The sequence below is a fragment of the Leptosomus discolor genome, chromosome 1 (assembly GCF_034619465.1).
Source record: "Leptosomus discolor isolate bLepDis1 chromosome 1, bLepDis1.hap2, whole genome shotgun sequence".
Lineage (NCBI taxonomy): Eukaryota > Metazoa > Chordata > Aves > Leptosomiformes > Leptosomidae > Leptosomus > Leptosomus discolor.
In genome coordinates, this window is record NC_141391.1 from 172,010,000 (window position 1) to 172,028,414 (window position 18,415).

The following is an 18,415-nucleotide window of genomic DNA, read 5'->3' on the forward strand; positions in this document are numbered from 1 at the left end:
GATAGGTAGTAAATCATAGACTAAACTCAGAAAGAAAAGAAAATCCCACCTAGAATTGTAGGATTTACAATGCAAATTTAGTATGGAACATCTATTAAGCATCTTCATTTGATAACCTGTATCAGAGAAAGAATAAAGTCTTTTAGGAACTTAATCCTATTTGCCTTGTTCAGTTAAAACTTCCCTTCACCTCAATGTCCGGGAACATAATCAATAAAAAACTCCACTGTCTGATCTATTTCTGTTGCTGCATGCTAGCAAACATACAACTGAACTGGACTTCAGATCTGTCTCCATCAGGATCACAGAACAATTTTAGTTCAAATACATTATCAAACAGTTATTGCAAAACAAACCAGAGAAAATTACTATTTACAGCTATGGACGTGTGAACATCAACATGAAAATAATTACATATAGAGGCTGGCTTCAAACAGACCCTACATTGGTTCACTGTCACTCCTACCTAAAATCAGTTGTCACAGTTGTTAAACATGCTCTCTAATCTTGATAGAAACTTTTAATCAAATTGCCTATGCCAGGAATCAGCTTTACATTAAAAATTTTTGTGTAACGTAGGGCAGCTTTATGATCAGTTTTCCAAGTACGTGTAAAGTAGCATGCTTTTGTCTGAATAAATGAAGGAGTTTATAAGAAGTTTGCCAGTCACGCTACTCTGAATAAGACAGATCAGACAATCCAGGATTTGGGACTGAAACAGTTTCACTGTAGATTGCAAACTAGGTCCAGGGGCTGTACCAACTTCTGTGAGCACAAATGCAATGTAATTAAAATCTTCATTTCATTAGGGTTTAAATTCAATAGTTCATTCCTGTTTAACAGAGTAATTCCCTTAGTAATTCCATGTATTTCAGGCAGACTATACAGATATATTTCTGTTCCAGTCTTTTTCATATGAACCTCTTTCTGTACCATTTCCAGTTAGCTTTGTACCCGATCACTCATAAGATGACTCGCGCTCATAGGGAAGGATCATGAAAAAAAGATTTTAATCAGTTCAAACAAAAAATGCAGCAACAGAGTCCTGTAGAGATGAACACAAATCACAGAGAAATGGACATTGTCTGTATGAATAAAGAGAATACAAGATCCAAAGGAGAATAAACCTTGCAGGTAGACTGAGAAGTGTAGGCAAGAGATAGCATAAGACGAATTTTAAGAAAGAGAGGTAAACGTGTGTGGTGGCTTAACCCTGGCTAACAGCCAAATGCCCATTGAGTCACTCACCCACTCCTCCTCTTCAGCAGGACAGGAGGAGAAAAGACTATGAGAAAGCTGATGGATCCAGATGAAGACAGGGAGATTATTTACTGAGTATTATCATGGGCAAAACAGACCCAACTTGGGGAAAACTCATTTAATTTATTACCAATTTAAATATATTTGGGTGGTGAAAAACAAGAACAAAAACTTTAAAATGTCATCACTTTCCTCCCCTCTTTCATAGGCTCAGTGCTCAACTTCACTCCTTCATTTCCAACTCTTCTGCCTCCTATCCCAAGCGGCACAGGGGAATGGGGGATTGTGATCAGTCCGTAACAGTTCCTCTCTGCTGCTCCTTGCTGCTCACAATCTTCCTCTGCTCCAGCGCCTGGAGCATTTCCTTCTCCTCTGACACTGGTGTTCCCTCTGGTTCACAGTTTTTTGTTTTTCCTCACTCTTCTCTGCTCTCTGGTATTTTTGCCCCATCAAATATACAAATACACTTTCCCGGAGGTGCCGCCGTCTTGCCTGCGGGCCCAGCAGTACCCTGCAGGGAGCTGGTCAGAGCCAGCTGGAAATGGCTGTGTTCAGCACGGGACAGCCCCGGCCACCCTCACAGAGACCCTGCAGCCCCGCTGCCTGCGCCCGGGCACCTGCGCCCCATGCAACATGTAGTAAAAGTTGAAATATAACAATGATGGGGCTGAGAAAGACACAGTGATGAAGCTTACAGGCAGATCTGGAACAAAAAATAGCAAGTCCTCTTACGGGAATTTTTATGATTAGTGTAATAAAAAAGAAAATGGCAATAAATGTTTTACATAAGGGGCAAACGAGGTAACTGAAGGCTCGTAAGTGCTTGTGGCTGGTTTTAATTCAATTAAAAATGTTTCTTTAGTTGCTATGAAATGAATGCATCTCTTTGTGAGCCAAGATAGAAACAAATGTCACAAACACAACAAAGACAAAATAAAGGAGAAAGAAAACATGCAAAACTTCTGATCAAGAAAATCAGTTCTGCAAAGCCCTTGATTTCCACACTGACTTGCTCCATATGTTTGTTTTCTTTAATCTTGAGAGAAATTATATTTTATTAATGGCAGATAAATAACTAGGACATATTCCCTGGTATGTTTTGTAATTACAATAGTTGCGAGGATGAGAGAAATACAAAGCGTGCCTTCATTGTAAAGCTAACAGGAATATTTAGTTTCCATGCTTATGGAGAAAAAAAATTAGGAATATTAGGATAAATAATTTTGGACTTTCACTACTCCTGAAAAATTAAGGTGAGACTTGAAATGTTCCTGCCTTTTCTGCAGAAAATAACCCTGTATGGAGTTCTCACAACTTTCTCTGACTGGTAGCTGCTGGTAAGCAAAGACTGGTCAGGCTGGGCTCACAGGTGGACCCGTTGTGATAGTGACTTTCTTATGTTTTAGGCCAGATAGTTCAGTTAGACTCACCCAATTGCTTTGTTATTGGTCAGACACAGTTCTAATCAGATTTATACTTCTATCTAAATATCAGTATTATTGATTGTTCTGAATCCTGAATTTTTTAATCAAATGACATTCTATTAAATTATCTGGAGTTTCTGAATTAAGTAGGTAAAGCCAGTTTATTTAATGGTGTTTGTTACTATGCCAAGTGCCTGCCCCCCCAGGAAAATTTTTGGAATAAATTGTTTCATTTAATACAAAACAAAATCTTTTTTTTTGCTTTCCTGATAACTGTCGTGCATTGGCTTTGGGAGAAGAGTTTTCCAAATGGTTAAGGATAAAGTCTGTTCTATTTTGATGTTCCTAGATAATAGGTAATCATTGTCCAAGTCTGCATAGATTACACAAGCCATTTAAGATTTAAAGTTTTCCTTGAGCTACGTCTTACTGCAGACTATATATTAGGAGTGATGAAATATAGCAACCCCGCCCTCCAAATTTCTTTTCTTATTTCTGCACTAAATCAACTTAAATTAATTTACACTGTAAGTTCTTCCATAGGGCAGGATATATAGAGACATCCACTATTGGCTCTGGAGGAAAAAGCTTAAGGAAAGTAGTAGCCTTATGTGTAATGTGACTTTTCCACCTAAAGAAACTCGGAAAAAGACTTCATTCTTATCGTAAATCTGACTTGATAGGAATCACGCAGTGTAACTTCGGGTTTTACATGTCATTGGTTAGATAATTTCCTTCAACAAAGCATATGCTTTGGAAGAAAAAGGTAGGTTTTCCACAGGAATAGATTTTTGTCGTGATCAGCAGTGATTCATTCCTGAGGCATTCTCTCCCATGCCTATTGTCCCTCAAGTTTCTGTCAGAATCAAGTAGTTTCAAATCCCACAGCAGAAATTGATTAAGAGATGGTGCAAGAGAATGTTTTTGCTCAGTATAATCTCAAATATTTGATGGTTAGTAGCAGTGATTTCTGCGTTCACATTTATCTTATTTTAGGTGTTTAAAAAGTAAAAAAAAAAAAAAAAAAAAAAAAAAAAAGTATAGTGCTAGCAAGAGATTCTTAGAGTCTTGATCTTTATAAATACAGTGCTTAGCTGTCTTCTCAATATGCTTGAAAGACCACCTAACACATGGTCCAGCCTGGCCTGAGGTCAAAATCAGCTCATGCATCATTTTATATCTCTCTCTGACTTTTTCCCATGAGGAAGGGGAAATAGCTGCCCAATTGATGCTTCCTTCTGCATTTTTTCAAAGCCTGGCAGAAAATCAAGCTGCCACTGGGCAAATAGGGTTCTTCTGCCAAGGGGTTAGAAGGCAGTTACTGGGAAAGACATGGACAGCAATCATCACCAGAAGGGCATTTCTCAGCAAGTGGGGGAATGACAATCAAGAAAAATGTCCTGAATCAAATTCGAGGACATAGGTTAGTTATTTAGCAATGATATTCTTATGTGAAGATTATGCAGACCCTCTACAGGCTATTATTTAAATACTGTAATCTTCTTCTCAAGGGTTTTTTTTTCATACTCTATTCCAAGAGCATACAATTTCTACATGGACACACTCAAATTCTAAAAGTGAAGGTGATCTATGATTCCTTGGTATCGCAATTTACTTAAATTAGTAGCTAAAGGCTTATCTCTGCTGTTGTTGCCATTCTGTTTCCTTAGGTAGTATTTAGATAATCTGAGGTCTATAACTACTACTTCTGTGCTGTGCCTGGTGTGCTTTATCTAATAAAATTCTACAATATTTAAGTATCATTATGCATGTAAATAGATTGTATTTATAAAGAAGTTGGATAGATAGAACATGTTGTGACTAATATTCTGCTCTGGGGTCATTAGCTTTTGTTGTACAGTGTGTTAACATCCATCAAACTAAATTAACTAGTAACATGTTAGTGGAATACAAGGAAAATATGTGTGTAGCAGTGTCACAGGAAATAATATTGTCTCTGTCAGAAGCTTGGTTTGTATGAAAACAGGAAAAGTCTGTAAAAAATGGAAGATGTATCCAACAGTAATCATAGAGTAAGACAAGAAGGACATTCATTCTACTGCAAATATTTGTCAAAGCAGTCTGATTCATCCTCCATGAACAACACATGCTTTTGGGAATCCCCCGTGATCCACATATAAACTGCCAGCCTCCCAGTTCCCACTGCTATCAGTCAGATTCTTCTACATCTCAGGATCAAGCTCAATGGAAGTAACTTCAAAGACCTTTCATTCTATCAAGAAAAAAAAAGAATAAGGTTAGCTAATTTAGAATACACTTTAATGAAATGAACCCAATTAACCCATACTACTGCCTGTAGTATGTTTCATATTAATTTCCAAGTCCTTTCAGTGAAACCTGTTACTAGTTTGAAATTCTATATGCATCTGGGAAGTATCAAAAAATGCTTAGGTTTCCTCCATAATAAGTCTTAAATTCCCATTAAAATTACCTTTTAAAGTCTTCTTCAGCTATTTCTTACATTAAAAAAAATCTGAATTAACAGTTTAGGAAAAGAAAAAAAGAAAAAACTGTATTTTTTTAAAAATCATTTTTTGTTCTTCGTTACCCATGGACATTAATGGAGTTTTAATTTGTTGTAACACCAAAGTTTTACACTTCATTAAATCTCTGTGCCAATAATTAGGAGCCTTATTGATTTCCTGTCTTTTTATGTATTCAAGAGCTCTTAAGGGCTTGTCTCCCCCTGGATTGTTTTTCTCACATTGAGATGCCACTGTTAATCTTTCAAAAGAGAGGTTGAAGGCATTTAAGCTTTCTGTAATACATTCACATCTTCTTTACCATGTTACAATTAATTAGGTGAACTAACAAGACCTTTTTTTCCCATGCATGGAATAATACAGAAATCCCTGTGATGATTCTTCTATAGCAAAATACTTAAAAAACTGTCAATGGTCTCACATTATGCAACAGGGTACATTTGCAGCACAAAGATTTAGCTTTTACATTAATTCAGAGAAAAAAATATAGTTTGACAGATAAGGATTGTCCAGCATTAATATTCAAAACTAGGAAAGGATTTAAGCAGCTAAAACAGGACGCGGGTAGATAATAGTTGCCTAAACACAAAACACGGATTCTTTTTAGTATATTGACTACTTAAACATGTAAGTGTCTAAACTCACTAGGCATGCCTGATTTGACCTAAAATCTTCATAGAAGTGCAATTCCATACTGTTTGTAGATCTAGAGCAGACCAAACCCAAGCATGCTGGAAACTAAACTAGTCTATAGTGTGTGTGGTCGAAATACTTAGCAGCATAAAGCTATTTCTTTTGGAGGACTACAAGTTCTTAGGACATACTGGCAGAAAAAGAACTGTAACAGAGATGTAGCAAATAATATTTCCCCTCACAAATCTTTCTGGAATGTTATTTTGTCAGATTATAGTTTAAACTGTAAGGGATAGTTTTCCACCTTTCCTGCTGAATTTCGGAAGTGGTGTAGTAAGCTATGAACATACATAGGCTAGGGGGAAAAAAAAAAGAAAAAGAAAAAGAAAAAGAAACAGCAAATAACAAGGCCCCTGATCTTGGGCCGGACAGTTAGAACCATCAGTTGTGAGATACGAGTCCAGTGTTTGGGTGTGGATTCCTTTCAGAAGGATTTTACTGCCTCATTTCTGTTACTGTGGTATGTTAAAACATTCTTTGTACTTGACTGGTGTAGCACTCCCTCAAACAGTATACTTCAGTGGTAAGAATTTCCTCTCACTGAAAAGAAGATTACACCCAGGCCTCTCCTTTAGTGTGCAAATGCTTTAAATACTAAGCTATCATACAAAACAAGGCTAGTGGTGGCATACACTCTTCTTCCTTTAGGTGCATGTAGGTTTGATTGAGTCATTCTACTTAGGCAGCTTTTCTCAGAAGAAGACTTCAACCACTGAATCTCAAGAAAAAGGGATGTAATATGGCTAAACTCCGATCTGCTCTTAGAAAATCATGTCAGTTTTCAGTGCTACCCCAATCTGCATTTTTATAATTTACCATCACACAGAGCCAACTCTTCCATAAGGAACGCATAAGTAGTCAGCAAGACAACATTTGTCTGCATCACTCTGTTGCATTTATGTGGCGCTTTATGAATTTAAAAATATAGAATCACAGTATCATTCTGTTTGGAAGGCACCTTACAAAGTCTCTAGATCAACCTCCTGCTTAGAGAAGGGTGATCTCTGAGATTAGATTAGGGCCTCATAAATTTGGGCCTTGAAAATAAATAAACATGAGACTTGAACATCTAAGTAGGTGAGTATACCTCCACTTCTTTTCCTCCAATTCACTGAGGAACAAATTTTATTGTTCTTGATCTAGTCAAAAACCTATATCACCATGGATTTTGCCTAGTAAGAAGTGAATTATTGAATAATGTGACTTAGATGCAATAAAAAAAGCATATAAAAAGGTTTTCTTAGTTTAAGATTGGTTGATTATGTCCAGTTTTACAAAACTAGACGTAATCAATTGACTTTTTAGAATTTTATGCAATATTTCTAAAGAAATATGGTGTCCATAATGGACTCCCAGCTTTCCTGTTTAATTTTTTTTCCACGCAGTTCTTTATAAGTAATGTGCTAAGTTTATTTTATTGTGTGATTTTGGTATGAATTATTTTTGTGTATTCTCTTTTGTTTTGTATCTTACACAACTCAGTGTAACTCAGAAATATAACTTGCTACAAATGTGCATTTTATCTAATTTCTAAAGTTCTAAAGTATATAATTTTGAACTGTGAATGACTATTTAGCAAAATTATTAAAGACTGAAAATTCTTAGATCTGCCCTTCTTAACCTAAATCTTCATACACAATATTCGTGATCATTACTTTCTGAACACAAGCCTCCTTACCTGAAGACTTGCAAATCCATCCTTGACCACAAGTTATTCTTAACATCAGGCTATCATAAAATCTGATCTATCTTTTCTTGTTAATTTAATCTTTCTGTCAGTGTTTAAGCTAATCCTTCTGTATTTTTTTCTTTATAAAGCATTTTAACAAATAATTTCACTCTGATGCATTCTTGCACCCTAATGCAGCAAGAGCAATCCTTTTATACCTGTAAAACTAGTATTTCACTTTAACCTCATAGACCAATATAGGCCTCTTAAGAAAAAGGTGGGAGAATGTGTTACAAAATATCACTGGTATTTTAAAACTCTGCAAAGTCTGCGTTTTGATGCATAACTCAGTCTTTGATTTCTGATGAGAGAGATTAAATCAGAGCACATAAAAGCAGTATTAGATATGCTAGTATGCAGGATACATTTGGATTAAGTTCTATAGAATGTGCTTTATCGTCTAGTGTTACAGCACATGAACTTTACAGAATCAAAACTTGATAATAATGGCACTGTATTGCTCAGGATGACAGTAATGATGTCTGATTTCATTGTCCTCAGAACTGTCCCTTCAAATCCAGCTTAGTTTACTGGTGTTAGAATATCAGCAGTTTACAAACAACCCCATGCTGTCCAATGTTAAATTCCTAGGCATTCTCAGTTGCATCCCTCAGGGACGGGTATACAGACCATAACTGGCAGTTCTATTGGCAGATCAGAAGAAACTGAAGACTAAGTAATAAGAGAAGGTAAACTCTGATCTCTTTAGATGCAGTATTTCAAATTTGTGGTTGGATTCCACGTGGACTAAGCCTTGAGAAGACAAGAATTTTGTTTTGGAATATTTGTATCTACTTTTTCCCAGAGCTATTCTAAAGAAATTCCCATTCTAGAGAAATTAGAAATTATATGAACAAGAATACAAAACTTTCTGGATGTTAGTATCAAGAACTAACCAAGACAAAATGGTTATTTGGTCTTCAAACCATGTGGATGTTGAGCCCTATATAATCTAGGATTAGAAATATTAAGAAAATTGATGTTTTTCATGCAAAAAATTATTGGTTTTTTTTTTCTTCTATAAATCATAAAGAGAAATCAGAGACTTTAAACTTTTCAGATGGCGAGCTTAATGAAAACTTTTTTTTTTTTTTTGCAAGTAGAATATGTGCTTTAGTTTGCTGCCACAAATAGCCTACCAAATGTCATATTTCCTCAATTATCGGAAACTAAAGCATGCAAGAAACTTCCAGGTGATCCATGGAGCCAGACAAGACCCTTGTGGTTCCATATTTGTAATTTAGCTAGAAACATTGATGCGTGTTCTTCAAGAAAATATTTTTTAAGACACCTATTGTGAACAGATTACTTTCAAACCACTATTTCTCCCCAATTTGCTTATGAAAATATTATAAAGACAATACTACAAGGTTATTTAAGGTCATTGTATGGTCACACCTGCTATTTTTTTCCTACCTGTAAAGCTAACTATCCTTACAAAGTTGGAAATTAGATTATCCTGAAATCTTTGTTTATAGAGAAATACATATTGGGATACTCAATGTTTTATTATCCTATGAGTAAATATATAAGTAATGTCAATATTTTTTCCTAGTATAATCTCACAAATCAGAACTACACTGACTGACAATTCCCCAAGCACTGTTTTTCCTCTCTTTAATAAAGAGAGATACTATGTCTTTCCTTCACTTTATCTCAGTGTTCTCTTTCTTCCAAGGATCTTTCCAATCTCTGTAAAACCTCAGGATTAAACCAAAATGCAAAAATAGGCTGGGCCTTTTTACTTTTTTTTTTTCAGGATTTATGTGTAAAGTGTAATCAAGTTCTTCTCTTTGAATAATTTAATTTATTAGAATTGGTTTTAATCTGTTCTTTCCCTCTTCTGGCATTTATATTTATACTTTCAATTTTTTTTTTTGAAATTTTTTTTTTTTTTTTTTTACTTTTGTGAGTGTATGTGTGTCTGTTGATATCTGGTCACAACCTTTTGTGTCAAAAAACAAAAAACAAACAAACAAAAAAAAAAAAAAACAAAAATAAAAGGTTCCTTTACTTTTTTAGCTCTTCAGAGCAGGTCACTTGAATGGTCTCCCTCCCTGATAAGTAACAGAACTAAAGTTTCTTTTTCTCTTCTTCTTAGTATCTACTGTATTATTGTCTCTTGCCTCTATGTTTTTAACATTCTCAGAGAGCTATAACTCTTTTCTCTCCTTGACATTTCTGACTTTTTTCTTGCATACTTGCCCTACTTCTTTATACTTACGTTTTGTAATATATCATTGCTTCCACTTTGTGAATGACCTTTTTGATTTCAGTGTCATCAAATTACTACTGAAGCAGTCAAATACACCTCTTCTTATGGTTTGCTCTTGCCTGTGGACAGAATTCATTAGCTCTTGCGTATACAGGAATTTTTAGTGAGTGTCAGCTTACTGTACTCCCTTTCACTACATAATTGTTTTCCTGAAAGAAATTAAATATCTGTTTTATTGAGGTCAGCTTTTAAAAGTGTATTTTTTTCCTTTCCAATACTATTTCTTACCAAGTACTTTCACCAAAATTGCTTCCAGTATTCAGATTCTTAACTTCTTCCATTTCCAAGTTAGAAAAAAAATAAATTTAGCTGAATATTATCTCTATAATTTCTTTCACTTACTGAACTGAAATGTTGAAGTGGAAAAAATTTCCCCTGTCACCTAATCCAATCTATTGCAGTGGACAAGCCTTACAACTACACCTCTAAATGGATCCACCTCAGTCTTAAATAGCTTGAGTTTTTAATCCTTTAAATGATATTATAAAGTTGTTCTAGAACCTTACCTTCTTCTAATTTACAACCTAACTGTGCTTATTATATGTACATAATTCTTGTGCTGGCTTTAAGTTTTATTCTACTTGTTTCTTGTCCTTCATGCTGCCTCCCTTTTCCCTTAAAAAGTTAGCATCAACACATTTTAAGGATATACTGAGCTTTATATGTTTATAGGTTTTTTTCAAAAAGAAAATTTAAATATTTAGAAATTTATTATATCTTGTCTTTCCACTGTTCTCCCATATCCTCCTTGCTTTCTTTTCCCGATTTTTTTTTTTTTCCACCTTCTCTACAAGCATTCAACAGGTCATCTCATCTCCATCTGCACTCAGAATAACCATTTACATTCTCGGTATGTAGTGTCAGGTTTTTACTTTTCCTGGTGGGAGAGCTGCATAAATTTCAGAAACATTTTTCTGTTTTCTGGGATCTTGGTTCCAGTTAGACTTCCAAGATTCATGTCCTTAATTTATGTCATATGGTATCTCTAGCAGTGGAGTTGAATTAACAAGAAGACTGGATTCAAGTTTGAATTTCTTTAAAGCTAAGCTCTCATTACTACGGAAGTTTGAGATCTGAGTTTTGGCAGTACTTGAGTCTTTGCTAAAGTAAGGGTCAGCTTCTGGTCATTAAAGCCAGGCTAACTCCGTTTACATTTGTTCCAGATTTACATGAGTGCTGCTGTAATCAAATGGTGTCTTATAGAAATTAGCTGCTAACAACTGGAAAGTCTTTTAGGGTCATTTCAGATTAAGATTTTCCATCTCTGTAACAATCATGGTGGAAAATACTTCTACAGCATTCATTTCTTGCCTTTAATGTATATGACTGGGATGAATATAGGATAAAATGTAACTCATTAGTTTACATAACTGCAGTCACAACAGGGATAAAAAAAACCTGTGTATAACATCAAGCACTAAATGAAGCAGAGCAAGAAGTATTTAGCATTAAATTAAAAAAAAAAAAAAGACAAATAGCAACGTAGTTAATTACATTTTAATTTAACTGTCTTAGTTAGCATTAAAGTTATACCTGTGGGAAGGTTTCTTTAGCATCTCTTTCACACTAGCTGAAAAAAACCCAACCAAGTAATTCGTCTACAAAGCACCCCAGCACAAAACAAACAAACACATAACCAGCACAAAATAAACAAACACATAAATAAATACTGGACAATATGCCATTATTTTATCTCCTAGAACCTGAAAATGATTCTAAACTTCTTAAGCATAAGCACTTAATATGGATATACACGTCTGAATTTCTAAAAGTCATTTACCATTCTGCTTTTTGGAAAATAGTCTTCAGTGAAAGAGAGTCAAACATAAGAGGTTTTCCAGCTAATACTTGCACCTTTGATAAATATGTTATTAAAATTACCATCTTTTCATGAATGATTTCTAGAAAATGATGGTGTTTTTTAAGGGTATATCATTTGCTCACAGCTACAGTTTCTGGGAAATCCAGGCAAAGAAAAGAGTGAAGAAAATTTAGGCTTTTTTTCCAGCCTACAGAACTTAGACTTTTCTTGTTGAGACAGAATGACTACACAGGAATACATTCTCTCTATCAATCAGGCATGGTTCCACATTTCCTCATATTCTGAGCTCCAGAGCAGTTCAGAGTGAAGGAAGATTGTCAGGGCCTTAAAGCCAGCTCCAATCTTCCTTGAGGTGCACTGCCTGGATCAGGCCTGAGCAAAACCAGCTGTGCTGCAACCCAATATATCAGCAGATACTGTCAGTTCAGGACTTCCAGTGAACGGCGTGGAGTCTTATACTGGGCATAAATGGCAGGGCTTGGGCAGCGGAGGCTGAAGGGACTGAGCACAGTATGTGGCAAGAAGAAAGGGATATGAGACAGTTTGAGTTCTTAGTTTCTCAGTAAGAGTCAGCAACTTAAAGCTAATGTTAATTTGCTATAAATTAAATTAAGTGAAATTTCCCAAAACAAGACATTTTTGACAGCAACAAAGCTGTGAGCTCACACTGTATTTAGACCAATCAAAAAGCTGAATGGAAAAAAGCAGGGTCTTGAGACTTGGCATGCTTAAGCCTGGCCATACTGTCCTCTGGCAGTGTAGTTAGAGCTCTAGTATTCTATGGGTGTTGCATATAAGTAATCAGAGATAACCATAGTTAATCATTAAATAGTAGTCATGCAAATATTCAGTGGTGCTTGCTCTCCTGAGTGGTTATCAAAGAGAAAATGATGATACAACTTTTAGAACAGCTGCAGTTTTTGGTAGCGTTTGAGGAAAGCACGTAATCAAGTCTAACGCTAAGCCACACAATGGTAGTGAATGCATTTTCTGTCCTGATTCTGTAAGCAGCTACAGTGCTGCTCATTAGCTCTTATGTGACATTAATACCAGCAAATTACAGTAATAGTAGCACTGGTAGGTTCCTAGATTCTGAGATGTGATCGTACCAGCATCTAATGACACTGGTTTAGTAAATGAAGCTTCAGGTTTTCAGGAAGGATTTTTTTAAAATATTCTATGTTATAACTGCCTTTCTTTTCCTATATTATTGGAGATCTTGAATCTAAAATACAAAGAAGACCCTCCCTGATCGGAACTATTTTTGTAACTGTTTCTCTTTCTATTATAGTGGTACAAATAAATCTGTAGTATCTGGGAGCGAACCCATATCTTCCTATTATTGTGCCTTCATGCAAAATCTTATTTTTGGTAGGTTATCATTGCCTTTTTTATGTTGCAGTAGATGTAAAAACAAATATTTTTTTTCCTCACTCCAGAAAACTCAGCATTGCTTGGAGTAATATTAAAACACCTGTCTCCATGTCTCTCCAGATGTGACTAGACTTTAGTGGTCCATTACATGGCCTATACAGATGAAAAATATGGTTATTATTTCAATTGAGTTTATAGCAAGTTCCAAGTATCTTTGGAATGACAAAAATAGGTTTAATGCAATCTTCAAGATTGAGATATTTCTAAACCACTTATTACAGCACTTGAAAAACTGTCTAATATTGTTTTTAAAACAGTGTGCATTTAATGTTAAGATGTATGAAAAGTAAGAAAAAATATTAAGACATACTGATCATTTGCATTGACTATGGATAATATTGGCAATTATTTGTGTTCAGCATCAAGAATTTAAATAAAGATTGTTGATTGTCTTCATACATTTAATTTTGAATGAATGTACTGAGTTAAAACCATATTATTTTTAATATTTCAGGAACTGGGTGGTCTGGGTTAATGTTCTGGAGAGTCTTTTACATTTTTGTTTCTAGCTCTAATTCAAGCTAGATGGATAAACATCATTGCTAACCAATAAGTCTCTTTTACAAAACTAAATAAAATGATGATACTCCCCTAACTTCTGTTAAGACATTCTCAAATGGGGCACTATCAAAACAGAAGCAAGGATTGAGCAGATGGAGCAACCGTACTACTTCGCTTACCCTATAGTTTGCTCCTGTTTCATGACTGCAGCAAATGTGCATTACACTTTAGAAAAACATGCTCGTTTTTCCTCATGGGAACCACTTAGCCTTCCTATCTGCAGCAGAACATGCCAGTTTCTTGTTCACCAATTACAGAATTAAAGAGTAGCTCAGTGTTCCCTCAGGATAAACGGAAACAAAATAACTTATGACTATATTCCTATCATACTAGTTATGTCCCAGGGGCCAAGTTGAGACTAGAAAGAGGCCAAGGCAGAGAGAGTAGAGATATTTCCTAATTTTTGCCTGCTTGACTTTCAGCACTGGTACTGATCTTTTAATGAAATTTTGTTTGTAATAGTAAGAAATTGGATTTGTTGGCTTGCCTGTGTGTCTATTAAATGTCTTTTAGAAGCAGAGAATCTAATCAAAACAGGAGAACTTTTATTTGTTTCTCCTCTTGGTTTTCTCTCTAGAGAGCTGTAGTATTCTTATTTCCTTTATAGGTTTGTCAGTCATTCTCTTCAGGGTTCTTTACCTTGCTTGTGGCATCTGAATTCTGTCTGCTCAAAATTTAAGAGACTTTTTTTATCATCACTTGTGCAATTTTTTTTTTTTTTTTTTAGTTCCAAGTATAGGTCACTATTATGTAGTGTCTTTCCCTGAATACTGAGAGTTTAGTTGAGGTCATGGATCATACCAGAAATATTGCACATGTCAAGGTTACATTCCAATTCTTATTTCAAGTATTCTTTTGATTTTCACTAAGTGTTTTAGTGAAACCTGTTTACGGTACTATTACAGTTTTCTTGCATTAAATCTTCCTACTTCTTTTACAGCTACTGCTATATAAAATGGATAATACTGAAGCCACAGTAACTTGAAAAAAATTAAGTAAATACTATATATTTTAATATAAGTCTATGTGGTAGAAGGCATCATATATTTCTAAAAGTGATATAGCTGTACTATATATATACATATATATATACTATGTACATATACATACATTTATGACCCACTGCTAAACTGAATATATTCACCTTCTGATTCAATGCTAGCTAAAGCTTGTTTTCATGACTGTATTGTATCATATTTAAAAAAAAACACACAGGTATTTAGTATGCCTAATGTTTCCTGTTACAGATGATTCTCACAAACTTTTCTTTGTGCAATTGACAAAATGCTATGATTTGACAACTGGCATACCTTCTGGATGCAGTGCTTTCATTGTCTCTTGTAATACTCTGTTCAGATTTAGTGGAGTTTCTATAATATTAAAAATAATCTTTTTTTTTTCCCTTTGTCACCCATATTTGTTCAAGACTCCCTGCCAGAATCACTGAATGTTCCCATGTGAAGCTAGACTCTTGCCAGACCATGGAGACATAGTGCAGGTCCACTGACAAAAAATGTTTATTGATGCAAGGCCTCTGTGTGAAGATGAGGTAGAAACAAACCCTTTTACCCTAACAGACCTCCATGGAGATGAAGTCCCCCAAGCCTATAGGATGCTGACAGATAGACAAGCATTTTAAATTTCTTTCTTTCAAAACAACTTTCAAACATCATGCAAGTGAGAGGTTATTAGACGTTAGTGATAGGCATGAAGGGAATAAGGGCAGCTTCATCAGTAAAGCCTGGATCAACACATGACTTCAAAACTGCCTCTGTCATGTAGAAATTAGCTAGGCAGTGCAGCCTGTGTATAGGGGAAAGTTCCAACAAAAGTAGTACCTAGAGGAGAAAAGAAAAATCTTTCATGATAAGATGATTTTGTTTGTAATTCTATGCCTTGATTCAGTAGGCTAGCTAGAATAGCCCAAGGAAACAATACCAGCACAAACAAATGATTACAACATAGTCTCTGTACATATCTTAGAGGAATTTTGGTTTGTATTCTCCTGACGTAACATACAGTAAATGTTTCTGTGAGGCATATTGATTGTTTTTACAAACGAGATTATTTAGGACAATGTTCCGGTATCTTAACTACAGATGGTGGCAGCTGAATTATGTAACACTATTCTGCCTTGTTTGTAGTTTCTCAATGAGACTTTTAAAAACTTTTTGTTTGGATATATTTTGTTGAATTACATTAATATTTCATAAGAAAGACAAAATGTACAGAGGACTCATAGTAGTGCTAGTCTTTAAAACTACTGAAAAGAACACAGTCCATTTCAATGTTCTTGGTAAGAAGTTTGGACAATTATGTATTGGAGCTTTGCGTTACGGCTCATTTACTCAATTATTCTGATATGATAGTTATAATAGACTGCATTCTTATATCCTTTCACTAAAAATTTATTTGAACAGCGTCTGACACAGGATATTTCTCACAAAACATTAACTTTGAAAGCGCTGAAAAATGGGAGGTTTTTACTTATATTGTCCTCTATTTTTTTCCAATTGTAAGGGTATATGCATACACGTAATGCATATGCATGTGATGCATATGTATATGTATAATGTAATGCTTATGTACATACTTAACTGCACTAGAATTAGATTTCAAAATAAATTAAAAATTAAAATTCTCTTTAAATAATGTAAAAGTTAAAAAGAAAAACTTATAGTTTTGATTTTAAAAAAAGCAACAACCTAGTTTACCTAGTATATGTTTGTTTGACTATAACCTATTAATTCCCCCTGTAACTCTGAAGCATAGTCACCCTTTTCTTTTTCTATAGCACAAGTTTTTATAAACTTGAAATATTCAGTACTTCATGCCATCACATGTACCTGGAAGGGCTCTTAAGGGTTTCTTAAGGGTCCTTCCACAAAATATTTTTGTCAAATTACACTCAGAAATAATGTTGAAGGCCTGAGGGTAACAGTAAGAATCTACCTCCCCGCTAACTGCTGTGACCTGTCAGAGATCCCACAAGTAATTACCCTGAGAGTCTTAGGGCTACTGCTTGCTGGCAGAGCTCTCACCCCCAGTTTACAGCTGATAACAGTAACTCTCCAAAAAAGGATTTACCAAAGACAAAAACCTCGAATTTTGAAGTTAGTGATAAGTGAAGAAGGAATTTTTCCTAATGTTATATCTGTAGAAGTTGTTGACTTCTTTCTTTGTTTGTGTTATTTTCTTCTGTAATTTGAGGTGCAGCTGACTTCCTTGGAGAATTTGCTCTAATAAATCCATTCAGAGAAGCAGTGTGCTGACCAGTGCCTTATCTCCCCTGCTTCCTTATGAGGAAGTTTATATTCCCATTCTGTGAACTTATGTTTTGCAGATCTAAGGTTTCTGTAAGACAGGAGGAGTGTTTTCTGACCAGTGAATGGTGGAATGTGAAGAAGCTTGAGGACTCTTTGGATATAATGCCTGCTATGAAGTTGTAAAGCATTAGGTCAACAACCCAGATGATTCCTTTAACACCTTGGTTACCCTGAAACTGGGAAGCAAAGTAAAATGTCTTGACCAGTCTGACGCAGCTAGTCTGTAGGCAATAACTGTTGAATTCAGTTTTTCTGAGTCAGGTATCGGCTCTGATATTTTGCTGCTTTGTTATTGAAAGATTACCTACTTAATTAAAATATTCAGTTTTTAAGAATCAAATATATTTTCCTTAATGTAAACACATGAGATTTTTTCAGAGATTATGTGAAAATTACACCTTAGAGAAACTAATCAATAACCCTTCAATTTTTTACTGTTTAAGACTAAAAAATCTTAGACTATATTAACATCTTTTTGACTGATTATTTAGCTCTTGTCTTTAAATATTCAACTGAAATGGATGGTAGAACACCATATAGTCCTAAAATGACGCTTTGTGATGCATGTAAATCACTCGTACAAAGAAAATATATTTCTGTGGTCTTTTACTAACAATGACTTTGTTTAGCATTTGACGTACAGTTTCCACCAGCCATAGCATTATTTTCATTATTTTTCTGAATTTAATAATGCATTTGTAAAATTATTCCACCATGGTACTGAATTCCATATATAATCAGTAAGCATTTAACATTTTGACTTTCTAAATATATAAATATACATACTTTTCTTAGGAATTAGTGAAAAGCTGTTAGGTCATTATGCTGTTCACCGAGAGTCATTTGGGAACTGTAAGACTCTACATGGTTCTCATTAAGGGAAATATCTGCAAAGATAATACATTATTGTGTAGGCTGCTTAAGAAATTAGTATAAATTAGCACTTTAATATTTGACCTAATATGAACCAGTAAAATATAAACTACATGAAAACAGTGTAGATCAGGATTAATGGATTTTACAAGCTTGTCTGAAATTAAATTTGAAAGTACTCTGAAAGAGCATTTTAGTGTAAATCTTCATAGCTTGGGTCTACACTGTGGAACCCAGGTCTAGCCTTAGGATCCAGCTAGATGTTGACACACAGGGATACCATCTCTCTGTCCCTCTGAGACCTACTTTTCGAAGATGGGAAATGCATATTTGTAGGCAGGACATATATGTATGCCACACTGCTCTCCACATCTGGACAAGAAAAGTGATACAGTAGTGGGTTGCTCTGTGGTTCACTTTCTTATTCTTTACATAAGTTGAGCAAATTATATTGGGACCAGTGATGTTCCCAAACAGTGAGAAACTACTTCAGCCCTATCTGTGTCTCAAAGTA